This window comes from Pelobates fuscus, chromosome 10 (assembly GCF_036172605.1).
Source record: "Pelobates fuscus isolate aPelFus1 chromosome 10, aPelFus1.pri, whole genome shotgun sequence".
Classification (NCBI taxonomy): domain Eukaryota; kingdom Metazoa; phylum Chordata; class Amphibia; order Anura; family Pelobatidae; genus Pelobates; species Pelobates fuscus.
The window spans coordinates 29887679-29898652 of record NC_086326.1 but is presented as its reverse complement, the minus strand read 5'-3'; positions in this window follow the sequence as shown (position 1 = coordinate 29898652).

The following is a 10974-nucleotide window of genomic DNA, read 5'->3' as shown; positions in this document are numbered from 1 at the left end:
CTAGAGCAAGTAAGTTGCTGATTGTGTCTTTTGGTCTGGCTGGTGAGCAATATTTAAGTAAAGCAGAGAGATTAAGCTGGGACCTCACAACAAGAACATCCAGCCGCCATTGAGCTCAGGCCCCGGCCCCCATCTTTGATTATGTTTAAGTTTTTTCTCAGTATTGTTCCTAATTGATTCCTAAAAGTCAAGGGCATGAGGGGGCTTACCTGGACTAGAGCCCAGAGTGGTCCCCAGAAAACAGCCATGGCGCCGTCAATTATTAGTCCCAACCCAAATCATGTGTGTGCTTGGGCATGTCTGTGTGACTCTGTACATCTGTGTCAACCTGTTTGTATGTATTTTTGGGTAAGTTTGTAAGTAATTGTGAGTGTGCCAAGAGTCCTGTTAAGAGTTCAACCTGGGGAGGGCCAATAGTGGGAACTTAAGGAAGGGGTCACCCTATTATATTTTGGCTCAAGTTCTGAGTGTTTTTTGACCCTAGCAACACTCTTACCAAAAGTACAGATATTCTACTTACATATACATTTATCAGACTCATTCTTCTTGTATTAAGTAAAGTCACCTATAAGGACTTTGCCAATATTGCATAAAACGCTAGACCATATTGACATCTAAAAATAAATCAAATAATTTTTTTACCAAAGCAAGGATTTCCTTATGAAACTACATAAAAGGGCATGCGTCTAATCATCTGCACCTTTCATCTGCACCTGCTGTAATACTTATACAGATTCAAAAAAGGATTATGCATTAAGAATTATTTTTATTATGCAAAGTACCAGGTGTACTTTTTTACATTTATTTTTTACACGTTTTCCTTTCGTACCGGTTTCTTAGCTGGAGTGCCCAGACAAAAAGTCTAAGAGGAGACACAGAAGGAGCCTAGTTTTACATTGCCGTTATCGAAGAAAAAAAATGATATGCTGTTTAATGTTTAAATGGTAAATTCCTCCTTCCGTGGCAGTGTGATAATACGCTCATCAGGTAGATTACTTCAAGGGTTGTTTTCATTAATAAACCACACTCATTAAATGAAACATTAGAGGACACCATTCCCACCTGTTACAGTTACTTTCTTCATTGACTTATTAAGTCCCATTACGTTCCTTCTCTGTCACCATAACAACATAAATTAGTTTTATTTTAACTTGAATTTTCATTTATCCCGTGTGATGTTCAGACCCAATTAATCCCATTCTGTGCCACTTTTCATTTGTACTGTTTGGATATGTTCAGCTAATTTATTCATGTGAGTTTTCTTTTGAGATTTGATGCTGAAAAATAAATAATTATAATAGCACGCTGGGCTTTATTGATGAATTTGATGAGATGAAGTTTTTCAGTTTGAGTCGAGTTCACACTGCCTTGAGTAACAATTTGACCCAGGTGCTAAACTTGGCGAGCCAGAAATACATTTTGGGTTGTTAGGGGCACCTAGAAGGTTTAAACCACAAGGTCCATTAACTTACAAGTGAAGTTATATGAAGAGACCAGCAGTGATGGTCATTATGAACCCCCTAATGAAATATATCTCAATGTCTGTAAATATGTATTGAATCATATACTTGTATTCGCTTTGTTTATGAGTTTATCAGACACACACCCCTTTTAAAAAAAAATGTCACAGTAGATTATTGTGGTGGCCTGTCAGGTGTCTTAAGTGGAAAATCAGGTATATCTAATAATCATGAGAAATGAGAACTACAGATATGTTGAACTCTATAATGCTGTATTTAATACACATATCTTGATCTATTATAAATTACATAACCTTCAAACAGTTGTAGGAATCTATTGTTTATGTTGTCTGCTCTTGTTTTGTTCTAAGACCATGCAGGTTTTTTTTTGTTTTTTTCAACCAATTAACATTGCAGAGAACAGAAGCATCCCTAAGCACTAACTGCGTCAGACATTCCCACATAGTATAGACAAGCAGTTGGTGTGTTTAATAATCATACGTGTGTATTAAAATGTTAAAGCACTCTGTAGTGGTCATTGTTGGTAGTTTCAGATACATATTTAATTACAGGTGACATCATTAAATTCTACTGGATGTCCATTCTTTGGACATATGGTAATTACTACACAATTCCACCCATAGCAGATAAGGACATGTATCACAGTCTCACATAGCAGGAACGAAAATAGAGTCCAGACCCTCAAGGTTCTTCCAATAGCAGACTTTTAAGGAACATAAAAGCACACATAACAAAGTTTTGGTCATGCAAGACTTGACAAAGGTCACCTGGCGTGACCTAAGCATCTTCACATGTGCTTTTATGTTCATTTTAAAGTCTGCTATAGGAAGAATCTTGAGTGCCGGGGTTCTTTTCTCATTTCTGCCAAATGACTCGAGTTCTAACCAGAAAGGTATTGGCTTTTCTTGCCTCTGCTTTATTCAGCTGAACCTGTACTAGCACAGGCCTCAATTTAATAGTGTTGGATAAGCTTTTCAAGTGATTTAATATTTTTTGATAAATTTTTAAAAAATATTTTTTTTTTCTAAATATTAAAATATTTTAAAACTACAATGGTAGTGTGTGCATTAGACAGAATGATCTACCTTATTGGAAAGGCGTGCATTACTTCTTTAAGCAATCTAAGCACTTTAAAGAATTATGGGGCTAACAATGTTTCTATGGTGTGTTCCTCGGGGATGCTCTTTGACTGAATTCTGGGATTTCTCTAAATAAAAGAGAGGCTAGTGGTGGACTGTGAGTCTCATTAATGGAGTACAAACAGAATATCAGGACCCACAGCCAATAAACCACTGAATCCAAAGGGTCCACATCTCTACCCTGGTCATCAAATATATTTTATATAAAGTATGGAGCCCAACGAGACATGTACTGTGTGGTCACTGGTATATCCAGTCTATATATATATTTTTGCAGCACATCCTTAAACTGGGTGTCTATTTGTGTAAAAGGAAGTGAACGATCCGATAAATAAAAAAAATCCAAAGGAATAAATAGTTGTATCAACTCGACTCCAAAGTATTACTCAAGATTGATTGAGGACAAGCAGATACAACAGCAAAGACATCCCCAAATATTTGTCAGGGCAGATCCGCAGTATTTGTCTGGGGATCTCTCTGCTTTTATATTCTTTTGTCTCCAATAAACCATCAGCAATTTGCTGGAGGTGAAGCTGCCACTGTTTCTTTATTTGTATTTTGATTGCCTTCTATATTTCCCTTGTTGGCCATGCCTCGTAATGAATGAGGGCTCATGGTATGATGTCATATTTAACGTTCCCAGGACTGAATTTCAAATAATCTGCTTAGTATTGTGAGATAGCAGCTCAGGACAGCATAGGGTTAACATTTGTAACCATTTTGAGTGTCCAATCCATCCATCCATCCATCCATCCATCCATCAATCCATCTTTCTATCTATCCTGCTATCAATCCATCAGTCTAAACCTGTCTGTCAATAGAACTGGCAACATTTTCCACAGTAACTTGGTTAAAGATTTTACAGGGTTATTCACTAGTGAGAATTCAAAGTGAATTTCAAATGTAATGTAGAAAAACAGCTATTCTTAAATTTGAAATTTACTTTGAATTCTCACATTAGAAAACAGTTCTATTGTGCGTAAATTCCGTGTTACCTTTCGGCACATAAACCAGTCATAGATGATAAAAACAAACAATACCAGTCCCCGACAACCGGACCCCCAGCAGCAATGTCACCGTGAGTGGGGGGGAGGTGTCTTTGCAAATTCTGTGACAGTGTCACTTTAAGCATGAGAAGCACTCTATCATTAGAGAACAATATTTTATTTCATCTAGTTACAATGAAATACAATCCCAGCTGTGATTAGAATGTGTCTTGGCAAATCAAATGACAGCTACAGACTCCAATCCCCTGCAGTCGCCACTAAACGATAGTTTATCATAAATCTCGATGATGCCAAAATTTCAAGAAGATCTCCCATGTCTATAATTTGATTCCTGATTCCTCTCACAATACTTCACTCGCAGCTGGTGGTTGTGACTTTTCTTTGGTCTTTTGTCTGAGGTTTTAGGATTGAGAGAATGATATACCTTCGAAAAAAACTTTTAAACACAGTTAAAATTGGTGTGGGTCTAGTTAATACATTTTTTTGTTCACCAAAGTAGAATTTTGGAGGAAATGACCAATGGATTGCAAATTTTAGGTTAACATGCCTGTGCCTCATCATACGTTGTCTGTTGTTCAGGTTTTATTATGTCAATTTTACATCACTATAATTCGAGATATACAGAAAAATCTAAAGAGATCAAAATCCTTTTCACATTCCTATAACAATACAGGATTAAGCACTGCCTAAGATAAATAAAAACACACATATATAATAATTTAACTCTGAAATTTTGACAACTGGGGGTTAAGCAGCCATAAGGATAATATAGGCCATTTTGTGTAAATAATGAAGCATGGATTAGTCACTGAGCCCCAGCAATCGTTGAAAACCAATTGCTTACTTCACTGCAGGAATCTGAAATGACTGCCATTAGATAATACCGTTTCTACAGAATATAATTGCCACCACAGACTCTATATATAGGAATCAGTTCTGTGTTCAAATAGCGCACCCCATATACCATGATTGAAGTGACTGTTAAAGAACCACTAGAAGGCTGATCTCTAAACATGCTACATTGTATCATTATATGATGATCAAACATATGAAGGTATGCTGTCGATCAATACGCGTCTGCGGTTATTATGGCTGGATTAGAGAATTTAATAAGAAGTTTATTGGAAAGAATAATAGAAGCCGCAAGCAATAGAACTGTGATCAGACATGACTTTGTTAAACATGGCATTAATGGTCATTCTACTTTTTTATTTGACAGTGAACAATGTGTGTATTATTCATCGGATAAAAATATTATTTATGTAGGCTTTTATCGTGGAACATCTCTCTTGGCTTCTAAGTCTGATTTAAAATAATTTGCACATCACTGCAGATTTTCATGTCTTTTATAAATAAATGTGTTATTTTTATTATATTTGTAGTATATTTTAATGTTTTTGAATATAGACTATGGCAACTGAAAAATGTCCCACGTAGGGTTTCAGTTTAATGGCGGCTGGTAAAATTTAAATATGGTGGGGCGTTCCCCCCCCTGACTTGTTGGGCTCTACCCACTTACCACCATGAGATGACATTCCATGCTCAATACCAGCTACATCTCCAGTGATCTGTAATGAAGAAAATGCAAACTGAAGATATAATCATGGCAAACATCCTTTATTTATTTCTCAAACACACATTTATCAGTAGTCATTATCATAACAACAGATTTGTTTGGCATTGGGGGTGGAGGGTGGGGAGGGGGGAACTGCACATGTCCCTATGGTCTAACCTCTACTGTTTCAGTTTTCCCCTTACAAAATCTGACAAAATAAGCCAATTTTTGTAAGGTTTTACGAGTCACGGGCCATCAGTTTGGCTATCTAGTGTAGCCTGCCTTGATATGTATACAAGATGCTTAATTATCATTTATTGTGCCAATGCAGAGAGCAGGTTGCTAACAAACTAAATAAACTTTGAGAATTTGGCAAAGTCCCCAGATGGTGACAGTGCTGCTTTAATCATCTATAGGGTCCATGTAGTTCGAATACCCATAGGTCAGACGATATCCAATCCTTCTGACTCTGTTAACAACACAAAACCCCATCCTCTTTTCAATAAAGGACCAGGATATGGTTGATCTCCTTGCCCTAATTAGCAATAACCAACTGTCCACACTCTGATGGCTAGCGATCCCCAAACTCCTAGCGACTAACCACCCAACATGCCTTACTTGACCCCAAAAAAAATCTGCAATTCCCCACTAAACTCTCTTCACACGAAAATATGTTAGGGAGGGTGTGGCATAAATAAAATTGTTTAAAAAAAAAAAAGTTTAAAAAACTGTAAAAAAAGACATTGGCACTTGTTGTTTATTTTGTTTTCATACAACTGTAACTGGAATAATATCTGGCCATGATCAAAACCGAGCTCCCAATTTCCTGGAGGGTTAGCTAATAAATAGATTTTCAGGAAACATTGATATAGGTCTTTGTCATATGGATGAGCCTGAAACTGCCCTACTGTTCACAGCACATTCCCAGGCAAATCTCCATCGAAATTCGCCTGAAAACTGTCACTGTAGCACGTGTGAGTTCCACTCGGAATTTAACGTGGGGGCAATACTTGGAGATATAGATTTTTTTTTTCTAACTTCCACAGTTAGATTACATTTTTTTTTTAATGAGATACGTGAGTAAATCAAGCTAATGTATGAACCTGCAAAAGTACAAAGTTTAGCACCTTAATTCTAATAAGTATATCATGTTAGGTGCACTGTGTAGGTTAGGATACAGTTAGTTATACCAGGTGGGTTTATATTATTAAAGGCTTACACACACGTTAAGTGCACTGTGTAGGTTAGGTTACAGTTCGTTATACTGCGTGGGTTTATATTATTAAAGGGACACTCCAGGCTCCCACACACGTTAGGTGCACTGTGTAGGTTAGGTTACAGTTAGTTATACTGGGTGGGTTTATATTATTAAAGGGGCACTCCAGGCTCTCACACATGTTAGGTGCACTGTGTAGGTTTGGTTACAGTTAGTTATACTGGGTGAGTTTATATTATTAAAGGGATACTCCAGGCTCCCACACACGTTAGGTGCACTGTGTAGGTTAGGTTACAGTTAGTTATAATGGGTGGGTTTATATTATTAAAGGCTCCCACACACGTTAGGTGCACTGTGTAGGTTAGGTTACAGTTAGTTATACTGCGTGGGTTTATATTATTAAAAGCTCCCGCACACGTTAGGTGCACTGTGTAGGTTAGGATACAGTTAGTTATACTGCGTGGGTTTATATTATTAAAGGCTCCCACACACGTTAGGTGCACTGTGTAGGTTAGGTTACAGTTAGTTATACTGGGTGGGTTTATATTATTAAAGGGGCACTCCAGGCTCTCACACATGTTAGGTGCACTGTGTAGGTTTGGTTACAGTTAGTTATACTGGGTGGGTTTATATTATTAAAGGCTCCCACACACGTTAGGTGCACTGTGTAGGTTAGGTTACAGTTAGTTATACTGCGTGGGTTTATATTATTAAAAGCTCCCACACACGATAGGTGCACTGTGTAGGTTTGATTACAGTTAGTTATACTGGGTGGGTTTATATTATTAAAGGGACACTCCAGGCTCCCACACATGTTAGGTGCACTGTGTAAGTTTGGTTACAGTTAGTTATACTGCGTGGGTTTATATTATTAAAGGCTCCCACACACGTTAGGTGCACTGTGTAGGTTAGGATACAGTTAGTTATACTGCGTGGGTTTATATTATTAAAAGCTCCCACACACGTTAGGTGCACTGTGTAGGTTTGGTTACAGTTAGTTATACTGCGTGGGTTTATATTATTAAAGGGACACTCCAGGCTCCCACACACGTTAGGTGCACTGTGTAGGTTTGGTTACAGTTAGTTATACTGGGTGGGTTTATATTAGTAAAAGGACATTCCAGGCTCCCACACACGTTAGATGCACTGTGTAGGTTTGGTTGCAGTTAGTTGTACTGGGTGGGTTTATATTATTACAGGGACACTCCAGGCTCCCACACACGTTAGGTGCACTGTGTAGGTTTGGTTACAGTTAGTTGTACTGGGTGGGTTTATATTATTAAAGGGACACTCCAGGCTCCCACACACGTTAGGTGCACTGTGTAGATTTGGTTGCAGTTAGTTGTACTGGGTGAGTTTATATTATTAAAGGGATACTCCAGGCTCCCACACACGTTAGGTGCACTGTGTAGGTTTGGTTACAGTTAGTTATACTGGGTGGGTTTATATTATTAAAAGCTCCCACACACGTTAGGTGCACTGTGTAGGTTAGGTTACGGTTAGTTATACTGGGTGGGTTTATATTATTAAAGGGAAACTCCAGGCTCCCACACACGTTAGGTGCACTGTGTAGGTTTGGTTACAGTTAGTTATACTGGGTGGGTTTATATTAGTAAAGGGACACTCCAGGCTCCCACACACGTTAGGTGCACTGTGTAGATTAGGTTACAGTTAGTTATACTGGGTGAGTTTATATTAGTAAAGGGACACTCCAGGCTCCCACACACGTTAGATGCACTGTGTAGGTTTGGTTGCAGTTGGTTGTACTGGGTGGGTTTATATCATTACAGGGACACTCCAGGCTCCCACACACGTTAGCTGCACTGTGTAGGTTTGGTTGCAGTTAGTTGTACTGGGTGGGTTTATATTATTACAGGGACACTCCAGGCTCCCACACACGTTAGGTGCACTGTGTAGGTTTGGTTACAGTTAGTTGTACTGGGTGGGTTTATATTATTAAAGGGACACTCCAGGCTCCCACACACGTTAGGTGCACTGTGTAGATTTGGTTGCAGTTAGTTGTACTGGGTGAGTTTATATTATTAAAGGGATACTCCAGGCTCCCACACACGTTAGGTGCACTGTGTAGGTTTGGTTACAGTTAGTTATACTGGGTGGGTTTATATTATTAAAAGCTCCCACACACGTTAGGTGCACTGTGTAGGTTAGGTTACGGTTAGTTATACTGGGTGGGTTTATATTATTAAAGGGAAACTCCAGGCTCCCACACACGTTAGGTGCACTGTGTAGGTTTGGTTACAGTTAGTTATACTGGGTGGGTTTATATTAGTAAAGGGACACTCCAGGCTCCCACACACGTTAGGTGCACTGTGTAGATTAGGTTACAGTTAGTTATACTGGGTGAGTTTATATTAGTAAAGGGACACTCCAGGCTCCCACACACGTTAGATGCACTGTGTAGGTTTGGTTGCAGTTGGTTGTACTGGGTGGGTTTATATCATTACAGGGACACTCCAGGCTCCCACACACGTTAGCTGCACTGTGTAGGTTTGGTTACAGTTAGTTGTACTGGGTGGGTTTATATTATTAAAGGGACACTCCAGGCTCCCACACACGTTAGGTGCACTGTGTAGATTTGGTTGCAGTTAGTTTACTGGGTGAGTTTATATTATTAAAGGGATACTCCAAGCTCCCACACACGTTAGGTGCACTGTGTAGGTTACATAGTTAGATAGCTGAAAAGAGACTTGCGTCCATCAAGTTCAGCCTTCCTCACACCTGTTTTTTGCTGTTGATCCAAAAGAGAGAAAAAAAAAAAAAAAAAAAAAACCCCAGTTTGAAGCACAATTTTGCAACAAGCTAGGACAAAAAATTCCTTATTGACCCCAGAATGGCAGTCAGATTTATCCTTGAATCAAGCAGTTATTACCCTACATTGAAAGATTATATCCTTGAATATTCTGTCTTTGCAAGTAACTGTTAGGTTACAGTTAGTTGTACTGGGTGAGTTTATATTATTAAAGGGATACTCCAGGCTCCCACACACGTTAGGTGCACTGTGTAGGTTAGGATACAGTTAGTTATACTGCGTGAGTTTATATTATTAAAGGCTCCCACACACGTTAGGTGCACTGTGTAGGTTAGGTTACAGTTAGTTATACTGCATGGGTTTATATTATTAAAAGCTCCCACACACGTTAGGTGCACTGTGTAGGTTTGATTACAGTTAGTTATACTTGGTGGGTTTATATTATTAAAGGGACACTCCAGGCTCCCACACACGTTAGGTGCACTGTGTAGGTTAGGTTACAGTTAGTTATACTGGGTGGGTTTATATTATTAAAGGCTCCCACACACGTTAGGTGCACTGTGTAGGTTAGGTTACAGTTAGTTATACTGCGTGGGTTTATATTATTAAAAGCTCCCACACACATTAGGTGCACTGTGTAGGTTTGGTTACAGTTATTTATACTGGGTGGGTTTATATTATTAAAGGGACACTCCAGGCTCCCACACACGTTAGGTGCACAGTGTAGGTTAGGTTACAGTTAGTTATACTGGGTGGGTTTATATTATTAAAGAGACACTCCAGGCTCCCACACATGTTAGGTGCACTGTGTAGGTTTGGTTACAGTTAGTTATACTGGGTGGGTTTATATTAGTAACGGGACACTCCAGGCTCCCACACACGTTAGGTGCACTGTGTAGGTTTGGTTGCAGTTAGTTACACTGGGTGGGTTTATATTATTAAAGGGATACTCCAGGCTCCCACACACGTCAGGTGCACTGTGTAGATTAAGTTACAGTTAGTTATACTGGGTGGGTTTATATTAGTAAAGGGACACTCCAGGCTCCCACACACGTTAGGTGGACTGTGTAGGTTTGGTTACAGTTAGTTATACTGGGTGGGTTTATATTATTAAAAGCTCCCACACACGTTAGGTGCACTGTGTAGGTTAGGTTACAGTTAGTTATACTCGGTGGGTTTATATTATTAAAGGGACACTCCAGGCTCCCACACACGTTAGATGCACTGTGTAGGTTAGGTTACAGTTAGTTATACTGGGTGGGTTTATATTATTAAACCCTTAAGGACGCTGGACGGTTCAGGACCGTCATCGGCATTTTTCACTTGCCGACCGACGACGGTCCTGAACCGTCCTAAATTTAAAATGTACTTACCCGATCGCCGTCGTTCCCCCGGCGGCGATCGGCGGTGCTCCCGGTGTGGGGAGACTGCCTGCAGCCCAGACAGTCTCCCCATGGCGGTTTAGGACCCCTGTGGCCATGTGATCGCCCAACAGGGCGACCACATGGTCACAATAGGTGTCCTAGTCTCTGCCTGCAGGGGGACTGTCTGTGCTGACAGGCAGTCTCCCTGCAACTGTAAAATCAGAAATAAAATTTAAAGTGAAAGTTAATAAAAAAAAATATTATAATATATGTGTATATATATGATATATAGACATATATTATACCTATATAATATATGTCTATATATCATATATATAATGTCATGCTAAGTGTATTTTTATATTAATATGTACATATATTAATATAAAAATACACTTATAATTAATTTACACACGTATATATATAATATATATAATAACTA